Here is a 21,207-nt window from a genome sequence, read left to right on the forward strand (position 1 = left end):
TCTAAATCTGCCATAGTTATCCCAATTCTCATTCAATTGTAGCATGATTGCGATTTTGGACATGATTGCGTGTTGTTGCTGATGTATTATTCTAAATTTTTTCATTTTTTTGGATTTCTAGATTGAGAGAAAAAAAAAAGATGAAGAACAGATATATGATCGCCAATTTTATTTCTGAAAACGACGAAGAACATAATATAGCAATGTTGAGTTGTTGATCTCGAAGATTTGAATTCAGTTTGTTGAATCTCTAAGATATGTTCTGCAATTGTTGCAAAATCTCCTTTCCGTTTCAAAACTTGAATTTAATGTAGAATCAATCAATCCCAAGATTCTTTCCTGATTTTTCGCGCGTTATTAGGGGAAGATTCTGGCTTATTAATTCCTAATAAACAAGTGGTACAGAAATTGAAGGAAAAATGTGGACTAGGCCGGTAATTTAGATACTATGCACGTATTTGGTAATAAAGTTTTATATATAGTATAGGAAGGAAAAAATTCCTCACAATAATCTTCTTGATCTGCATTATTAATAAGTGTATCTAACAGGACTATTATGTTCATTCACTGTGCAAATTCTTCTCAGGGCTTTGGTCTCTCTCAAGTTGCAGTAGTTTTGTAAGTGAGGATACAATAATATAAAGTTGAAATTTTAATAATGAACTAGATTCTCGAGGATGTTCTGGGACTTCATACAATGCTGAAAAATTTATTACGGGATTTGGTTAATTAGACTGGTCAATTCCCACTAGCTACAATTTCCTTTAATCTTTCCTCTCTATCCTTCGGGGTAGGGGTAAGGTCTGCGTACATATTACCCTTCCCAGATCCCACTTGTGGGATTATACTGGGTCGTTGTTGTTGTTGTTGTAGACTGGTTTCCGACTCTCCAACCAGGTAGAAATATTGAACATTTTAAGTAAATAATTAATTTTTGTTGCAGAAGAAAGTTTTGACGTAATAGTAAGAGTTGTTTCCATGGGAGTAAAATATTATTTTTTTCAAATTATTGCAAACAATCTCTTGCAAAAATATAAAGTAAAATTGCATCAATGTGATTTGTTTCTTCTCCGGACCCGTGTACACAAGAAACTTAACGCACTAATTACCCTTTAATTAATTTTTGATCCACCGAGGGATGTGAACTTAAAAAATGTTGACCATTTTATAAAATTCGATGCTCCTTTCTGATATGTGGTGTGTTTTTGTCAAATTACTTAAACCTCCATGCAGGGGCGAATCCACCTTACAGTACCGAATTTATTTAAACCTAATTATACTTTCAACGTGAATCATATATTATATATAAAAATTCATTAAGATTGTAACAAATAGTAAATATGACTCTTTCACTTCAAAACTATAATGGGTTTATGCTAAGAACTTTAAATATTGAACTCATAAAATTTGAATTTTGAACCAGCATTCGACCTAATAAGTGGCTACTTTGCCAAGACAATGTAAAATATAACTAAACTCTAATAGCCAACCTAAAAAGTGGCTATTTAACCAAGATCATCCAACTTTTTGTATTCAATAATGGGCATATAGTTAGTAGAACTGGACGTAAAACCCAAAAGGAAAGGCCATTCAGCAAGTGAAAAAGGCCGGCCCATCTGAGCAAGTGTAGTAACCGGAAACCTAAAGAGTCCAGTTGGGATCCAACTAACCTGGTTACCACACCGTCTATGAACAAAGTTTTTAAGAGTTTATCAGCTCAGACCAGAGTAGCTAGCTCGTCCCTTCGGGGACATCCGATAAAATTGGAACGATACAGAGAAGATTAGCATGGCCCCTGCGCAAGGATGACACGCACAAATCGAGAAATGGTCCAAATTTTTTTCTTCATTCTCCGATTCACGGTGTGTTTCTCAAGTTTTAGCGTTTTTTTTTGTTTATGGTTATTTCCTGTGGGTGTATATGTAAAAGCTTCTTGTTTTTATATGGTATATGGGTTCCTGCTAATTGTTGTGTATGACATTTGGGTAGTAGGAAGATGGGGCAGTTGGCAAAGTTTTCATCTTTAGTACAAGGTTTCAACTTACATGTGCAGATTTTGGCTTATCATTATGTTTTTTTGGACGTAATTACTGATAATGCTTTTGTAATTAGGGTAAAATGAGTATTCTGAACAGAATGAAGGTAGATTAGATAGCTATTCTTGCAATTTGATATGGCTGTATCAAATTAAATAATGAAAGAGCAGTGTACAATTGCTATCACCGGAAAGTAAGGCATAAAGGAGACAATAAATTTTCGTATTGGTTCTCTGATCCTTGTTTTTATTAGCTAGATGTTCCCTTTTGTAGTTTTCCTTCTTACTCTTTTTTGGTCTTTCATACGTTGAGTCACAGTATAGTACAATTTATGTGTCACATTTGTTGATGAAATGAGTTGTTATTACATTATATGGTATTGGGAAATATTCACCACCTCATGAGTAAAGTTTTTTTTTTTTTGGAATTTAGTTAGCATTAATGTTTATTTAAAATAAATAAATAAAAAAGGTGAAGCTTATGCAAAGTCATCTTGAACTTCTTGCTCGTCCTCCAGCAAAGAAACTATATTAAAAACATTCAAACCCCACTTACAACAGACACATAAACATATGTAGCTCACAATGTCGTATACTTTGCATATATCGATCTTTGCCACACAAGTAGGATGATGCCTATAAAATGCATATAGAATTCTTATAGGAATTTGTTTGTGGAAAAAAAATTGTTTGTGTGATGAATTAGGATGATGACTGTCATTTGTCAGCATCAGGTGTGATCAAAGTAATGTTTCACTTGCAAATGGACACGATATAAATGTTTGAATCTGCAATGTAGGAATATTGTCCTTGTAGGATCCTCTGGAGAAGGGATCCTATTCTTATGGTCAAAGTTTGCAGATTTTTCTAAGAACTTATATCACGGTAAATCACAATGACAATGTAACAGACCTTGCTCATTTTAGTGTCTTCCTCTTTGGCAAGTTCCTTATGATGTTTGACAACTAATTTAAATGAACTAATTTAAGTAAGGAGAGTAGCACAGAGGATTCTTATATTGTCGAAGGGATCACTAACAGAGGAAGCATGTGTTTGATTAGCACAAATAAGCTAAAGTTTAAAGCTTATAGGTCTAGAAAGGAAACTAGAGATCTAGACAGAAGATGCTTTCATAGACTTTTACGATTTAACCTTTTTAAAGCATTTTTATGCTATCTTAATTTATTTTGCTAGGATTAATATCAGCAATTACATATACGAATGTTGGTATTTTGGGAAGTTCAGATTTTATTTCATAAGGGCTTCTAAGAGCAATGTATTTAGAGTTCTGTAGTAATCTTCAAAGTGCTCTGTTTTGGCAAGAGAAGGTTACAATAATTTCCATATTATCTTAGATTTTGTTTGCGGCTTCCCTTTCTTGGCAAATCTGATCTTTGCTCTCTCAATGCTGCTTGTTTATTTTAGGTTATTGCATGTTTCCAGTTCTAGATAGGTATATCCAAATAAAGGGCAACTTGCAGTTGATTGGGAAACAAGAAGTATTAATATTGTTATTATTCCTTTCTTAAGTTGTTTTAGATGTATCAACCTGAGATCGAGCATATAGGAGCAGGGAATAAATGGACTGGTAATCTTCGGTCCTATTCTGTATTCCAGCATATACTACTGCAGACACTTAGATAAGAGTGCTTTTTTTTTTACACTTGGGCATATTATTGACTATAAGAAATGTTAAATACTAAGTGTAGTGTTGCTATTCATTGTGTTACAGACTGACAGTTATATAACAGTAATAAATAACAGAGGAAAAAATGAAAGGAAGTTCCATGTGCATACTTGGGCATCAGTAATTCTTAGGATTTAGAAATATAAGGTGTTGCAACCAAGTACAAATCATTCTTTCTCCCAACTGTTGCCCCAAAAGTGTCAGTCATGTCAAGTTAAATTCCATCGGGGGAGTTTCCAGTCAAAATGAAATAGCAGCTTGGTAAGTGGAAGTTCAACATGTACAATTCCAAATAATTTCTGTGGACATATCCTTCTGCCAGCTCCAAATGGTATGTACTCAAATTAGTCCCTATGAAATCAAACGCAGAATCTTGAAATTTTTCTGGTTCAAAGCATTCAGCATTTTCCCCCCTGCTCTGGATGTCTACCTATTGCCCATGCATTGATGATGACTTTAGTTTTTGGTTGTATTTCATAGCCACCAATTTCACATTTTTCTTTAGCTTCTCTTGGTAGTAACAAAGGTAAAGGTGGATGCATTTGCACCGTTGCTTTGATAACCAATTTCATGTAAGCTTTTGAAGTTCTGATTCTGCCATTTTACTTTTCCCTTCAAGTACCTTTCTCACCTCAGCTTGTGCCTTTTCCATCAAGTAAAATGTTCTTCTCAATGATGAATAGCATAACTGCCAGGGCAGCTTTTGATAAGAAATGCAAGCATAAAGATGAGTTTATTCCACCTCAGCTTGTGCCTTTTGAACATACTTTGCAGTTAGGAGCTCCATGACACATACTTTTCTAAGTTGTCTCCAGTTAGGTCCATAAGGAGCGAACGCAAGGCTGTGGCCATTGTTGCCTAGAATCTCTGAAGCAAGAATTTTTGGCCTAGTGTAAAAGATCCAAGTCTTGGGTTTTCTTTACCTCTTTTTGCTAACTCCTGGTGATGATACAACAACAGCAGATACTTCACCAAGTTGCAGGTGCATGATTGGACCATAATTTTTCCCCCAAGTTTCTTAAATCACGGTGAGGCAATGAACTAGATAACGGGTGCAAGTTCCCAATAAGTGGAAGCTTTCTAGGGCCTGGAGGCAATTTTATCTAACTTTGGATCTTTTCCGTAGCTTCACAGCTATGGTCACAAAGATAGGAAAGGCAATAAGCATAGGAAAAGTGGGGTGTTGAAGCTCCAATACCATAGGAGACTCAATATCAGTATTGGATGTGTTTACTGTCAAGTATTAGCTTGTCTTTGTGTTGTAATCTTATTTAAGCAAGTTCTGAGAACGAATGAGATGAACCATTGGTTCTTTATTTTCTTTGTTCTTTCTTGACTGAAAACTTTGAACTTTACTGGACCATTTCATCTCGTAATTTATCGCAAAAAAATAATTTCTTCAGCCCTTTATTTTAAAGTAATTTTTCACTTTCTGCTGTTTCATAGCCATGGCCCATGAGATACTCCATTAATTTCCAATTTCTACTACTAGCTTATTAAGGAAGTGTGAATTTAGAGGTACGACTTGTGCAAGCGCCATTTACATCGTTCTGCCTTCTTTTAACCAACTTCTTCCAGCAGCTAGAAACCAACTCATAGTGGTCATCGTTAAACCTTGTGGTAATAACTGAATGAATTCAGTTACTCCTATCCTAGTGGTGTCATACTAAAAATTGAGCCACGGTTTTCAAACTATTGTATAATTTAGCTTCTAATGTGACGTTTGAATGGAAAACTGAGATCCATGAACTGGGTTGCCGTGGAATCAGTGACCACAAGGTTTAACGATGATGTACACAGCATTCGATATATCGACACCTCAACGACCAAATAGATACCTCATTATCTACAAATAGAGTATGCATGCACTACAACTCATTTTTCATCATATTTGTTAGGTGTTCCATAACTAAGGCAAATAACGTTATAGGCTCAACACAAAATTTCCATCTGATGTAAACCCATCATCTATCATCTATATATATAAAAGGGAGTTTAGAAAAGATAGATGTGACATATCTCTTTAGTCAAGAAATACATTTATCTTTTTTCTCCTTTTTTTGAATTTTCTTCTTTTTCTTTTTGTCTTTTCATTCAATCCAACTTATTAAAAGGCACAATATGTATTAAAAAAATATTAATGATGACCGTTTGCTTTCCCCTGTTGCGGAAGCCAAATGTATAGAGTGTGAATAAGTCACAACTACTATACCAAAATTTATGACAGTCACCAAATAATAAATAAGACAACAAAGCAACAATAAAGGGAACACCAGAATTTACGAGGTTCGGCTAATTTTGCCTACTCCTCGGACACAACCAATATTTTATTCCACTCCAAAAATACAAGTGAAATAATACTAAAGAGAGAAGATACAAATGCCTTAAACAGATGAGAAGGCAAATGAGAGGTGTGTTTAAATCCTAAACATTAAGCCTTCTTTTATAGGGGAAAAGTTTCCCACCAACTCCTTAACCCACCGATGTGGGATGGAAATTTGACATAATTCAACAAATCTCCACCTTGGCAAAATTCCACATCTTCAATTTTCTCTCGGTAACAAATTTTGGTTGTGTCTTCATCTTCAATCTTCAGTGTTCAACAATGTTGATCAAATCCAAACAATGTTGAAACTTGACCGCAGTCACCACCTTTGTCAGCATATCAGCAGGATTCTCCGTAGTATGAATTTTCTTCACCGTGACTCCACCTTCTTCTATGATTTCTCGTACAAAATGATACCGAACATCAATGTGCTTCGTCCTTGCATGATAAACTTGGTTCTTCGCTAATTGAATAACACTTTGACTATCACAAAAAATTGTGATACCTTTTTGTTCAACACCAAGCTCCTTTAGCAATCCTTGAAATCAAATTGCCTCCTTCACAGCCTCTGTAATAGCCATGTACTCTGCCTCTGTTGTAGACAAAGCAACTGTTGACTGCAAAGTAGGCTTCCAACTAACTGGTGCCTTTGCAAAAGTAAACACATAACCAGTAGTTGATCTTCGTTTGTCCAGATCACCCGCAAAATCTGAGTCACAATATCCAACTACAGACTGATTGTCTTCCTGCTCAAAAACTAACCCGACATCTACAGTATTATGAATATACCGTAGAATCCACTTCACAACTTGCCAATGCTCCTTCCCTGGATTGTGCATGTATCTGCTAATAACCGTGTTGCTTGCGGTGTGTTGCAAAATATATGTGCATAAATCTGTAACCAACTTATTGAAACTGGTGATATGTTCATTCATCGTGGTACCAGGAATATAGGTGAAGTGAAACAATCTCTTCTTCATGTACAATTTATTTTGATTGTTTTTCTTCAAAAATTTAACCTCCAGTGCTTTCCATAATCTACTTGCAGAAGTTTCCTTTGTGTATGGATATTTCTGCTCTCTAGCAAGGTAGAATCGAATGGTACCGCAAGCAACACGGTTGAGAATCTTCCAATCTTCTTCTCCAATAACATCTGGTTTCTTTTCTTCAATGGCCAGATCTAGCCCTTGTTGAATAAGACAGAACCTTGGCTCTGATACCAATTGTTGCGGAAGCCAAATGTATATAGTGTGAATAAGTCACAACTACTATACCAAAAATTATGACAGCCACCAAATAATAAATAAGACAATAAAGCAACAATAAAGGGAACACCAGAATTTACGAGGTTCGGCTAATTTTGCCTACTCCTCGGACACAACCAATATTTTATTCCACTCCAAAAATACAAGTGAAATAATACTAAAGAGAGAAGATACAAATGTCTTAAACAGATGAGAAGGCAAATGAGAGGTGTGTTTAAATTCTAAACATTAAGCCTTCTTTTATAGGGGAAAAGTTTCCCACCAACTCCTTAACCCACCGATGTGGGATGGAAATTTGACATAATTCAACATCCCCTTCTTCTTTATTGTGTTTTCTGTTACACCATAGTTATTATGGTTTTAATTGATTATGTGTCCTTTGAATGTTCTTCCTTTTTAAATTTTTGTTTCATTTTCATATTTTCCTCCACGCTAATGTAAAGGTGTTCGATATGAAGAGGTAAGTAAAGAGTTCATTTTGTAACTTTTGTTATTTAACTTTCTGTAAGGTTTTTCTTATAATTTTTGTTGAATCTTCAAGTATTTGTCTATTCACCTTATATAATATATCCTAATATTTGGGGTTGTTTAACAGGAATGCATACTAAATTTTAGAGGGATAAAACTATTTACACGTGTTTATTCCTACAGATTGTCAATCATGGAAAGTTGTGATCTTCCTCTGCCATGGAGTGCAATAATATCTCAATGAAAGGCCACCATCTCAAGGAAAGACTTCATTTGAAGTTGTAAAACAAAGGATTCATTTTACATATATGTAACTATATATGTAAAATATGGTTGGCAAAAATGCTTTAGTTGATTATCTATAGATGAGCAGACGATATAACCATAATTTAAATTTTTTGTGCCTTTTTTGTTTTTTTGGCTAATTTTGCAAAGTATTATTATTGCTTTATGTTACACCTATAATTTATCTTTACGTTCCTCTATTGCACATACCCATGCTTGAAAATGCAACTCTCCATTTGAAGAACGGCTACCCCTTGCTTGAGAATGGTGATTTTTTTTCTCTTTCAGATAGTTGAATCAAACATGCACAAATTCGCGTGTTCATGAAAACTTCTTTGGATTCTTACAACAATATAATATTAATCATACATTTTAAATATTGAATTAGTAACAAAAATTTAATTTTCTACTCAAGATGTTAAATTGAGTGACATTCGCGTATGATATTGAGTGTCATACAAGAGATATTGATAATTGTGCACTATCTGGTATTTTTTAGTAATTTAAAATAATCTAAAAAATTCAACCCAGTTTGAGTAGATATTGATTATTTGATTAGTTTTCGATTTCACTGTAATTTTCCTTTCAACGATGTATTGTTCCTTCCCTGCTAAGAGGGTTGTTTCAACTACCATGTGGTTCATTCAAATGATAAAGAAAGGAAATGTCTTTTACCTTTTAGATTATACATATCAGAAATAATATGGCCCAATTTTACTTACGCAGTTAGATTTGTCTTTAGGATTGAAATTTTGAGAAATATAAAATACGAAAAGAGGCAGGTGCAGTCCTAAAACTACATATCTATCCATATGATCACAATGTTAGAGAAAGCGATTGTGCTGAAATAAATATATATCACTCATTATTTAGAAATGTCTATACTTATTAGGGTTTAATATTTTATTAAAATAAATTTTATGATCACGCGAAGCGCGAACAAATTTATCGTCTATATATATAAAAGGGAGTTTAGAAAAGATGTTGTGGCATATCTCTTTAGTCAAGAAATACATTTATCTTTTTTTGCACATTTATGCTTGTATTTGAATAAGCTACATTTACTAGTGATATAAATAAAAAACTCCTTTTATCTCTTACAACATTTTTTATGCTTGTTAAAATTAAAGAAAGTGAGATTTTGGGTCCAACTCAACCCCAAAAGCTAGATGATGAGATGCTGGTAACCCAAGATCATATGAAAAGATCATCTCATCCCTAAAGAGTTGATGTAGGACTCAACATTCTGAACACCCAGGATTAGACATGTAGACGTCAACAATATTATATAGAGGCCCAACATTGTAAACAATAAGTTGAGGCAATCCTGATTCTGATACCATAATTAAAAAAAGAGAACCTTGAACTTAAATCTATCCCAAAAATTTGCTCAAGATCATACAAAGAGATCATCCCATCCCTCAATAGCGGATGTTCAGTCCCCATTTAGTATCTCACACTCTTCTTTTAAAAATAAAGTGTATATATATTAAGGGTGTTTAACGGGTGAGCCGGACCGGTCCAGGTTGGAAAAAAATGAAACCGGTCGGTTAAGGGTTAGTCTTAACCGGGCTTAACGGTCTGGGTCCATCCGGTAAAAAATGAACCATAAGGGTTACGGGGCCGGGCCAGGTTAGTATTTTTTTTTTGTATTTTGTATAACTATTGTAATTTATTGATATAAAGTAAAAATATAAAAAAATACAATGAAGATTGAAAAAAAATTGCACTTATAAATTGCAAGTGCTTTTTTATTTCAAAATTCAAACTTACAAATTAAAGTTTACATTTAACAACAAGTAAATTAACGAAAAAAAAGCGTAAATTCAAAGGTTTTGCATTGCCTTTGTAAGTTCTTCATAATCAATATGAACTCTTGGCAATCTTCTGGAGTGTTAAATTCAGATGAGTTACCATGTGTTAATATATCTCTAAGTTCCTCGTTTTCTGGGCTATCAACATCTTCACGTCCCTGATTTCTTCGTTTCGGTCTAATCCAATCTCTGAAACATACTAAAGCTTCCAAAGCATTGCTTCCCAATGAGTGACGGGTGTCTCCAAGTTGTTGTCTTGCTTGACTAAATGCACTCTCTGATGCAACAATTGAAATTGACACATTCAGCACGTCCCGAACCATAGCGTAAAGAACAGGAAATTGCTTTTCATTCTCATCCACCATCCCAACGGTGAGAATTCCTTTGTGTGAGGCTCTTTTTGCTTTTGCAAGTATAATTGAAGTTCACCAATGTTCCTGCTACTGGTTTGAGTGTTAGAAAATGTAGAAAAATATTAAAACTATCAAGGCCTTCATCATCATCCATAGTAGTAGAAGTGGTACAATACATAGTGGTGTAAGCACGTGATTTTTGACCCTCCCCGAGAATTTTCACATTTTTAGCGTAAATATGTGAAATTGGGTCTAGTATAACTATTTTAACTATTTTTACTTTATTTCGTTGCAAAAAGGAAATTACAAAAAATATATATATAAATTTTAGTTTATGTATTTCTCATAAACTTGAAAAATACAAAAATTGTACTTTATTTTGGTACTTTATATAAATTCGAAAATTACAAAAAATATAATCCCATTAATGTTTTGTAGTCGTTTTAACTTTGGAAAAATACAAAAAATATTACTTTATATTTTTGTCTTTATTAAAAAACGAAAATTACAAAAAAATAGTTTTATTAATATTTTATAGCTATTTTAAATCTTGAAAAATATTTAAAAAGATATAGTTTTGTTTAAATACTAGTCTTATTTTTGGTAGTTATTTTGTTTACATAGGACTAGTTAAGCAACGTTTTCCTATTTCTCGGGTCCGGGCAAAAGAATAATATTCGGGTTCAAACTACCCGGTTTTAGGCCTAATTTCGGACATAACCCATAATTAACCGTGTCCAGGACACATGGGGAACCCCACCACGCGTGGGGGACATAAACCTTGAACCCCACCACGCGTGGGGCTCATTTTTCTTGGCAAAAACATTACAAAACACGGACAAACACATTTGACAGGAGGACTTTTGAATTTTTGTGGAGACTACTGTTCACTCATCTTCTTCCTAAAAAAGGAAGAAGAACAACTAAAAACCCTAACGATGGAGACCCCCCCAGCGCCTAAACCCAGCTCCCTCCTGTTCGTCACTGCCCTTCGACACCGTCCAAACACCCCCCGGCTCCTCCCAACTCCGTTCGTCACTGCCCAAACAGCCCGTCGCACCCCCGTCGCCAAGCAGTCCACCGGACCAAAACCAACGAAAACCCCCACTGTCGACAACCACCCAACCTGATGCCTCAAGACCACCGGCGAACCACCAGCTTCCCTTCTTCCTGACGAGAACCCTACCCCATAAAACCACATGCGTCCACGCCCCAGCAACACCCAAACACTGTTTCGTCGAAACCCCCACGACCCCTCCGGTAAACCAACCAAACGACACCATAACCACCAGCTGACCCCAGCCCGTCACAACCAACTCCCACCTCCATCACCACCTGCCGAACCAAGCAGCCTCACGACCATTTTTCTCCTTCGCCGTAGCCAAGAACCAGTCCGCCATTTTCAGTCCGACGAGCAGCTATTGCTGCATGCCAAGCAGTCGTAGCTGCGTTTCCGAGCAGCGGTGGGTTGCTGCGATCTTGCTTGGCCGAGTTTTCTGTTTTCCGTCGAGGTCGACTTCGGTTCGTCGAGGTCCGGTTCGTCGAGGTCCGGTACGTCGAGGTGCTGTCCGAGGTTCCGTCGTTGTTCTTCGTTCAGAGAGGTCCGACTTGAGTTCCGTCGGAATCGTGTTTGTCGTTCTGAGTTTGTCGAGGTGCAAAGGTCAGTAAACCTCAATGTATTAGATAAATAAACTTTACGTTGAATGTTTGAGATGCAATATAAAAATTGGTATGGAAATTTTCTTCCTATGTTTCATTGTCTGCATTTTGGTTCATTTTCATGTTATGTTATTCTTGTTTATTTGATGTCATTTGATTAAGTTGGACTAGTCGTTCTATGACACAAGTTTGACGTTAATCTGTTCGTCCTTTCCTTTGGTTAGGTCATTCGGAAAAAATAGTATTAGTGCATGCTGTTACTACTCCCGAAACACTCATTCACTAAACTCCTTTTATTAAACTTCTAACAAGTCATGGGATTTTAGTTGTAAAGAGGCCGTAAGTTTAGTATTGTTAAAGACGTAAAAATGGCATCCTTTTAAAAATATAAAATAATAATAATAATAATAAAGAATAAAATGAGACGAGCCTCGCTGAATAAAAGGGACAAATTGCGGGGCTCTCACAAAATATATGTATTAAATACTTAGATTCCGGGATGGGCCGTTTAACAAATTTCACGGCCCTCCCCAAAAATAATAATGCGCTAGTTGCTTTAGGCGCGCCTTTAATAATGTTATCTCCCTAAACTCGGGTGCACATTTATGTGACCCAAATCCAAATCTCAACGAAATCGAAATGTGTCTCTAATCACGGGTACATTGACTGTGACGTGGTATAAGATGCATTTCCATGACGTTGCGAATTCCCTTTTTTAATAATGAATGAGACGAGCCTCGCCAAATAAAAATGCAAATTGCGGGGCCCTCAATAATTAGTCATAATAAATACTTAGAATTTGGGATGGACCGTTTAGTGAATTTCACTGCCTTCCCTAAAGATAATAACGCGTTAGCCTCTTTAGACGCGATTTAATTAAATTACCTTCTTAAACTCGGGTGTGCATTTCATGCGACCCAAATCCAAATCCTAAAACATCAAATAAAATATGTTTCGGATTGTGGGTGCATTTCATGTGACACAGTCCAAAGATATGTTTTAAGCGATGTTCACATTCCTAAAAAATAATGATAATAAAGCGGTAAAAGATAAAATTTGCACATGGCTCATAATTGTATTTAAAATCAGATAAATAAGCCGAATATAACAGTTGAGCGACCGTGCTAGAACCACGGAACTCGGGAATGCCTAACACCTTCTCCCGGGTTAACAGAATTCCTTATCCGGATTTCTGGTACGCAGACTGTAATATAGAGTCATTCTTTTCCTCGATTCGGGATTAAAATTGGTGACTTGGGACACCCTAAATCTCCCAAGTGGCGACTCTGAAATAATTAAACCAATCCCGTCTCGATTGTCCTTTAATTGGAAAAAACTCCCCTGCGCCCCTCGGGTGCGTAAAAAGGAGGTGTGACAGCTCTGGCGACTCTGCTGGGGATCTTGGGCCCAGAACCACTGGTTCAGGGTTAAGAATTCGAGCTTAGAATAATTGTTATTATTTGGCTTTATTTATTATCTGATTATTACATGTTTTGAGCCTAATGTGCTAAATGCTGCTTTTACCGCTTTGATATTATTTGAACTGTATATAAACTGTGCCGAAACCTTTCTCTTCTTACCTCCGGGGATGTGCTTACTGGTTGAGACTCCCTATTCTGTTAGTGTCATACCTTAAATAAAAGAGGCTCGGAAAGTTTCTAAGCCGGCTGGCCTTTTGGTTCCCGGAAAGGAGCTCCTTCCTCAGCTCGAGTTGTCCGCTCGGGTACACTGTCTAGAACACCGACCCAGGCTTTTGAACCTAGTATAACAAAGCCACATGCCGGATCCCTAGTAGGAACGTTTATTTGCATCATGTGCATTTGACTTAGGGGACTCAACATAGGGGTTGGGTCCGTCTAGGACAAGCAACCTGAAAATAATAGACCATCTTTCGGCATGCTATATGCTACATGTTGTATTCAGTCAAGGGCGAATGGGTCATTTGGTCATTTCCAGCATGATGTTATTTTAATCAAAGCATGGGGAACATGTGTGGAATCCAAGAAGCCTTGGAATTCCCTATGTCCCCCACGCTTGCTTTTTGGGAAAGCACATGGGGAACATTTGTGGAATCCAAGAAGTCTTGGAATTCCCATATGTCCCCACGCTTCATATGTTGGGAAAAGCGCATGGGGAGCATTCGCGGAATCCAAGAAGTCTTGGAAATCATTATGTCTCCCATGCCACATTTTTGAAAGAAATAATAAATATATAAAAAAAAAATTACAAATAAAACAAAGCATGAAAATTCAAAAAGATTTTGTATGTTTTCATTATTTTCCACAGATTAAAAAAATCGTGAAAAAGAGGAGAAAAATGACAGTGTAGAGATATGACTACTTATTTTTAGAGAAAAATCAATGTCCGAGTAGTATCGAAACTCTGCCGAAATTTTGAGAAAATGAAAAAAGGTCTTATTAGTTTGTTATATTAAAGGCAAAGAAAAATAGAAGAAAAAATCATCATTGTTCTGTCTTGTTTTTTTTTCAAAAAAAGAAAATGGTTTGTTGTGCCATTAAATGAAAATCAAAATGAGTCTGGTTGTTTAAAATATTTTTTTTCTTATTTTGGTTGTCTATGAAAATGCCAAAAAAAAAAAAAGTCGAGCGTTGAACGTGATTTTATTATTTGTTCCAAAATAAATATATATAATCCAAAAAAAAAATGCAAAAATATTTTGACTCTTCTTTAAAAGTGCAAGCATTTCTTTTATTAAAGGTAAAAACTCCAAAAAAAAACATTTTCTTTTCTTTAGAATAGGAAAAACAAATGAAAAAAGAAGGAATGTTTTAGGTTTTACGTTAGTTAGATTGTTCGTTATGAATGAAAAATAATAGTTTGTTTGTTTGTTATATATATATATATATAAAAGAATAGAAAATGGAAAAGGGTTTTCTCAAAAATAGTTTACTTGCCCGAACTACGCGGGTTTGATTCTCACCGGATGTGAGATACGTAGGCAACCCTCATCGGGTCCAACCCCACCTTTTGCTAAAAAAGCCAAAAACAAACAAATAATGAAAAAACAGGTTAAGATTTTTTTTCATAAATAAGTCGGGTGATGTCCAACTTCCCCTTTTGCAAAAAAAAAAAAAAATAGCAAAAATATATATGTCAACTTTCATAAAGAAGTCGGGTGATGCTGTTTTATCAAGACATAGCCGAATGTTCCCGAAAGAGACGCCGGAAGGCTGACTTGGCATAAACAGCCACCTTTGGGTCGTTTTAAGATTTGGTCCAGTTGACCCACACAGCCTTAAAAATCTTCGTCCCCGAGACGTTGACAGGCCGTGTTTGCAATATTGAGTTTCCTAATTTGAAAAACGACAAAAGAGTCATAAATAAGTCAGGTGATGATGTTTTGTCATAAATAGCCGAATGTTCCCGAAAGGGATGCCGGAAGGCTGACTTTGCATAAATAGCCACCTTCGGGTCATGTTTAGAATTTTTGGTCTAAGTTGACCCACACAGCCTTATAAATCTTCGTCCCCGAGGCGCTGAAGGGCCGTGTTTACAACGCCAAGTCTTTTATTGTAATTTGAAAAGAAAAAAATCAAAGAGTCAGCGGTCATGTGAATACCGTCTTTTGTCATAATAAGCCGAGCCAGCTTCGGCCGCGTCTTAAACCGTTCTTGCCAAAATAGCCTTAGAGTATCTTTCAGTTGTCGAAAGGTTATTTTCGTAAAAGAATGGACAAATTTGTAAAGTGTCATAAAATAATCCTCCCCGACCTCAAAATTTATATGAAATTTGGAAGGGGCCACATTTGCAAAGAATAACCGTTTGGTTGCATTTGGCAAACGGGGAAAGGAACTGGTCGTTCGTTTTTGAGTTTGTAATTGTTGATTAGAGTATGCGAATTATTTTAAGTTTCGAGTCCGTTTGTTGTCTCTTGTCAAAAGTCTGTTAGTTAGTTTTTAAACTTTTGTAATCAAGTTTGTTTTAATTTGAAAGTTGGAAATTCCAAAAAAAAAATGTGTGTTTATTATTGTTTATCTTTTATTGGTCCGAACTACGCAAGGTCTGATTCATGCGGGGTCATGATACGTAGGCAATCTCCATAAGATTCGACCACAACAAAAAAAAAAGTGGAAAAAGAAAAGGAAAAAAAGCAAAATGAAAAAAAGAGAGAAAAAAAAAAGAGAATAAAAAAGAAAAAAGAGAAAAAAAATAAAAATGAAAAAAGACAGAAAAATGAAAAAAAGAGACAAGAAAAAATCGAAAAAGAAAGAAAGAAAAAGAAATGAAAAAAGATGTGTTAATAATGGGGACCGACTGAGTCCATTTTAACCTGTTTCGTTTTGAATCACAAAGTTAAGGTGGTTGGTTCGTGGTAAGCCGGACAATGACACCCAGAATCATTTACCTGCACATCATGGTGCGCACTTTGCTAGGATCAGGCCTGATAACAGAAGCACTCAAAGAATCCTATTGGGAACTTATTGAAGGAGGTTGATGATATTGAAGCTGGTAATGGTCTCAGCAGTATTGATGCAAAGCTCAGTGGCTAAGATGCCAGTTCTTGATAAAATCGGAGGCCGCTCCGTTCCTGGTTAGCAAGAGAGAAGCTGTTGGTGGCTTATTTTGTTGTCATTTCTGTTGTTCGGATTATTCTTAGGGTTGTAATCCGAGTATTGTCTTGTGTCAAACCTTCCTATCTTTCCATTTTGTCATATAAGTTTGTTTAAGTTTTGTCGAGGCTGTGTTAGAATTTTATTCTGGTTGTTTTGTTTGTCTTGTCATTCAAACCATTTCACCGGTAATCTAATGCAAAATCCGGTCCTTTTTATTTCCAGTTTTCTTTTGTTTAGTCCTTTTATCATTTTTATTCAATGCCGATTCTAGGGACATGACATGCACACCTAGTTTGGGCCTAGTCTTAAAAGTTAATCATAAAACCCTGGGAAGGTGATCAAGGCATTTAAAGGAAATAAGAACGGTTTGAGATTATTTGGAGCCCGAGTCATGTGGAACTGGGGCAAGTTAAACACAAAGAAAACCGTTAAAGAAAGATTCGCCTAAATTGGCGTGAGGGTCGTTCATAATAATGAGAATGAGAGTGTCGCCCAACGGTGCTTTAGAAGTGACAAATGAACAAACATATGTTGAATATAATTGTCAAGTCCAGCACCATCGGAAGAGACTATAAATCTATTGTTTAATTGTGTTGTTTGCACTTGGCATGTTTTGAAGACTGGAATGACGAAGGCATTTTGTTCTGCTACCCAAACACTTTATCCTTCGTTAACCCCTTTTGAGCCTTATTTATTTTCCTTTCATACCCCTCGTTCGGAATTAGTAGCAACGAATAGAATACGCAAGCGCGGCAGGTAAACAAAAGAAAAAAAGAGAAAGAAAAGAAAACAACAAAACGAAAAAAAGAAAAGAAAATGGTAACAAAAAAAAAAGAAAGTCAAAAAGAGGAATTGGGAACTACGTTTGACCTGATTCCTCAAAGAGGATACGTAGGCGCTTCACGGCTCGGTCATAGTTTTGAAAAATGAAAAAAATTAAGTAAAATATCCCCCAGCAAGAAACTGGGGCAAAAGTTGTGTTTGATGTAAATAAATCTAATTCCGAAGGTTGTAATTAATAACCCAAAATTAATGCATTTTTTTAGCCTTTAATACCCTTTCTTTCTAGCCCTATCCAAAACCCACATTACGGTCCAAAGAAAGACCTTCCGATCAGTCTTCAAAAGATGCCAAAACAGACAAATAAAGAGTCTTACCGGCGAACATAACATTCTGTTCCACAGCAGAAATGACTCTAATCTCCAGCAGAAAGAGTCATACCGGCGACACTCCAAATCCCCAGCTGGAAAGTGATACAAATGAGAGAGTCTTATCGGTGAAAACCTTCACAGGCACCATAAGGCGATGAAAGCTGAGAGAAGAACCCAAAAATGAGAGAGACTTGATAGTGAAAACCCTCCGGGCACTACAAGTCGAATAAGATTGAGAATCAGATGGGGAATCGCCAATTGAAGATCTTGAAAGATGATTGACGGTAGAGGATAGGCCACATACGCATGTCATGGCCATTAGAGTCGGTATCTGCGTTTGATAGATTTTTATTTATAGTTTCTTTTGTAAAAGAGTCATTCGTTTCCTTTGTCTTTTATTTTGTCCCCTTTTATCTATCTCCTTTCATAGAAAATCCCCAATAGAGTCTGTCTGGTCAGAACAAGTATGAAATGACTTCAAATAGGCCATCAACTTTCCAAAATGAGATCTGACTAGTACATCCAAGTGGTATAGTCAGCAGGGAACAAACGCGAAGCCAGTGTCAAAAAGATATCCCCAGCAAAAGGGAATTGACAGAAGGATTGACAAGCGTCAAGAGGGATACCGTTGCCTTTATCAAAAGTTATAAACCTCAAGGCCAAGGCCCATGGACAAAGCAAGGAAAGCAGTGAGCATGATTTGGCGAAATCCATACTAGACTAAAAGGTCGGGGAAAGGCCAGTTTCCGAGCTATGCCACAAAAGAAGAGGGATATCCCCAGCAGAAAGGGATTGTACCCAGCAAATAAAATCGTCCCCAACAAGTTGTGCAACGCAAAGCAAGGAAGGAAAAAAGGAAAAGCCATCCCGTTGGGAGTATCACAACCAACCACCATGTTTTAAACTAACAAATCTTGTTTGAAATAGGTAAAGGAAATGGCATTGATGCAGAAACGCATGCCACAAGGGATATTATCAAACTGGGGCAGAAAATTTTCCTTCCATTTAGAAAATTTTCTGGAAGTCAGGTACCCCCAGCTGATAACATTTTACCCCCAACAGGTAAGTAAATAATCCCCATCAAGTTTTCCAGGTAAGACATTTTCAAGTCAAATAGGATATGTTGGGTTCATCCGCCCTCAAATAGGATATGTTGGGTTCATCCGCCCTCAAATAGGATATGTCGGGTTCATCCGCCCTCAAATAGGATATGTCGGGTTCATCCGCCCTCAAATAGGATATGTTGGGTTCATCCGCCCTCAAATAGGATATGTCGGGTTCATCCGCCCTCAAATAGGATATGTCGGGTTCATCCGCCCTCAAATAGGATATGTTGGGTTCATCCGCCCTCAAATAGGATATGTCGGGTTCATCCGCCCTCAAATAGGATATGTCGGGTTCATCCGCCCTCAAATAGGATATGTTGGGTTCATCCGCCCTCAAATAGGATCTGTCGGGTTCATCCGCCCTCAAATAGGATATGTTGGGTTCATCCGCCCTCAAATAGGATATGTCGGGTTCATCCGCCCTCAAATAGGATCTGTCGGGTTCATCCGCCCTCAAACAGGATATGTTGGGCAATCCGCCCTCAAACAGGATATGTTGGGTTCATCCGCCCTCAAATAGGATATGTTGGGTTAATCCGCCCTCAAATAGGATATGTTGGGTTCATCCGCCCTCAAATAGGATATGTCGGGTTCATCCGCCCTCAAATAGGATATGTTTGGGTTCATCCGCCCTCAAATAGGATATGTTCAGGTTCATCCGCCCTCAAATAGGATATGTTTGGGTTCATCCGCCCTCAAATAGGATCTGTCGGGTTCGTCCGCCCTCAAATAGGATATGTCGGGTTCATCCGCCCTCAAATAGGATCTGTCGGGTTCGTCCGCCCTCAAATAGGATATGTCGGGTTCATCCACCCTCAAATAGGATCTGTCGGGTTCGTCCGCCCTCAAATAGGATATGTCGGGTTCATCCGCCCTCAAATAGGATATGTTGGGTTCATCCGCCCTCAAATAGGATATGTTGGGTTCATCCGCCCTCAAATAGGATATGTTGGGTTCAGTCTCTACTTTTAAGTGTTGATGTTGGGAGCCCGCCCAGATAACAGAGGCATACATTTAGTCTTTTTATTTCAAGTTTTGAAGTTGGGAGCCCGCCCATAATAACAGAGGCATACATTTAGTCTTTTTACTTTTAAGTGTTGAAGTTGGGAGCCCGCCTAGATAACAGAGGCATAAATTCAGTCTTTACTTTTCAAGTGTTGAAATTGGGAGCCCGCCCAGATAACAGAGGCATACATTCAGTCTTTTTATTTCAAGTGTTGAAATTGGGAGCCCGCCCAGATAATAGAGGCATACATTCAGTCTTTACGTTTCAAGTATTGAAGTTGGGAGCCCGCCCAGATAACAGAGGCATACATTCCACGTCGTTACCCATAGGAGATGCATTTCCTCCTAAGTTTGTTTTAGTTTTACCCATAGGAGATGCATTTCCTCCTAAGTTTGTTTTAGTTTTACCCAATAGGAGACGCACTTCCTAAGAAGTTTCACCGATAGGAGACGCACATCCTAAGTAAGTTTCACCAATAGGAGACACACTTCCTAGATCCATTGTACCAATAGGAGACGCACTTCCTAAGTTTAGTTTCACCAATAGGAGACGCACTTCCTAAGGAGACGCACATCCTAAGATAAGATTCACCAAGAGAAGACGCACATCCTAAGTTTAGTTTCACCAATAGGAGACGCACTTCCTAAGGAGACGCACATCCTAAGTAAGTTTCACCAATAGGAGACGCACTTCCTAGATCCATTGTACCAATAGGAGACGCACTTCCTAAGTTTAGTTTCACCAATAGGAGACGCACTTCCTAAGGAGACGCACATCCTAAGTAAGTTCTACCAAGAGGAGATGCACTTCCTAAGAAAAGTTTCACCAATAGGAGACGCACGTCCTAAGGAGACGCACTTCCTAAAAATAGTTTCACCAAGAGGAGACGCACATCCTAAGTTAAGTTTCACCAATAGGAGACGCACATCCTAAGATAAGTTTCACCATTAGGAGACGCACTTCCTAAGTTCAGTTCTACCAATAGGAGACGCACTTCCTAAGTTTATTGTACCCAATAGGAGACGCACTTCCTAAGTTCAATTCTACCAATAGGAGACGCACTTCCTGAGTTTATTGTACCCAATAGGAGACGCACTTCCTAAGTTCAGTTTTACAATAGGAGACGCACTTCCTTAAGTTCAGTTTTACCATAGGAGACGCACTTCCTAAGTTCAGTTCTACCAATAGGAGACGCACTTCCTAGATCCATTGTACCAATAGGAGACGCACTTCCTAAGAAGTTTCACCAATAGGAGACGCACTTCCTAAGAATAGTTGTACCAATAGGAGACGCACTTCCTAAGTTCAGTTTTACCATAGGAGACGCACTTCCTAAGTTTATTTCACCATAGGAGACGCACTTCCTAAGATAAGTTTCACCATAGGAGACGCACTTCCTAAGATAAGTTTCACCATAGGAGACGCACTTCCTAAGTTAGTTTCACCAACAGGAGACGCACTTCCTAAGCAAGTTTCAC

General features: G+C 37.2%; 1 long non-coding RNA gene and 1 other non-coding gene across 2 annotated transcripts; both read left to right on the forward strand.

Annotated features, from left to right (window-relative positions):
* The first annotated feature begins 1,620 nt into the window (after nt 1-1,620).
* On the forward strand, nt 1,621-5,041 carry LOC142161853 (uncharacterized). The gene is made up of 2 exons (XR_012693550.1): nt 1,621-1,862; nt 3,461-5,041. It is a non-coding gene; the product is annotated as an uncharacterized LOC142161853 (long non-coding RNA).
* LOC142162494 (U6 spliceosomal RNA) lies at nt 1,739-1,841 on the forward strand. Its single transcript, XR_012693754.1, has one exon. It is a non-coding gene; the product is annotated as a U6 spliceosomal RNA (small nuclear RNA).
* Nucleotides 5,042-21,207: the final 16,166 nt, after the last annotated feature.

Source organism: Nicotiana tabacum, chromosome 7, assembly GCF_000715075.1.
Source record: "Nicotiana tabacum cultivar K326 chromosome 7, ASM71507v2, whole genome shotgun sequence".
Classification (NCBI taxonomy): domain Eukaryota; kingdom Viridiplantae; phylum Streptophyta; class Magnoliopsida; order Solanales; family Solanaceae; genus Nicotiana; species Nicotiana tabacum.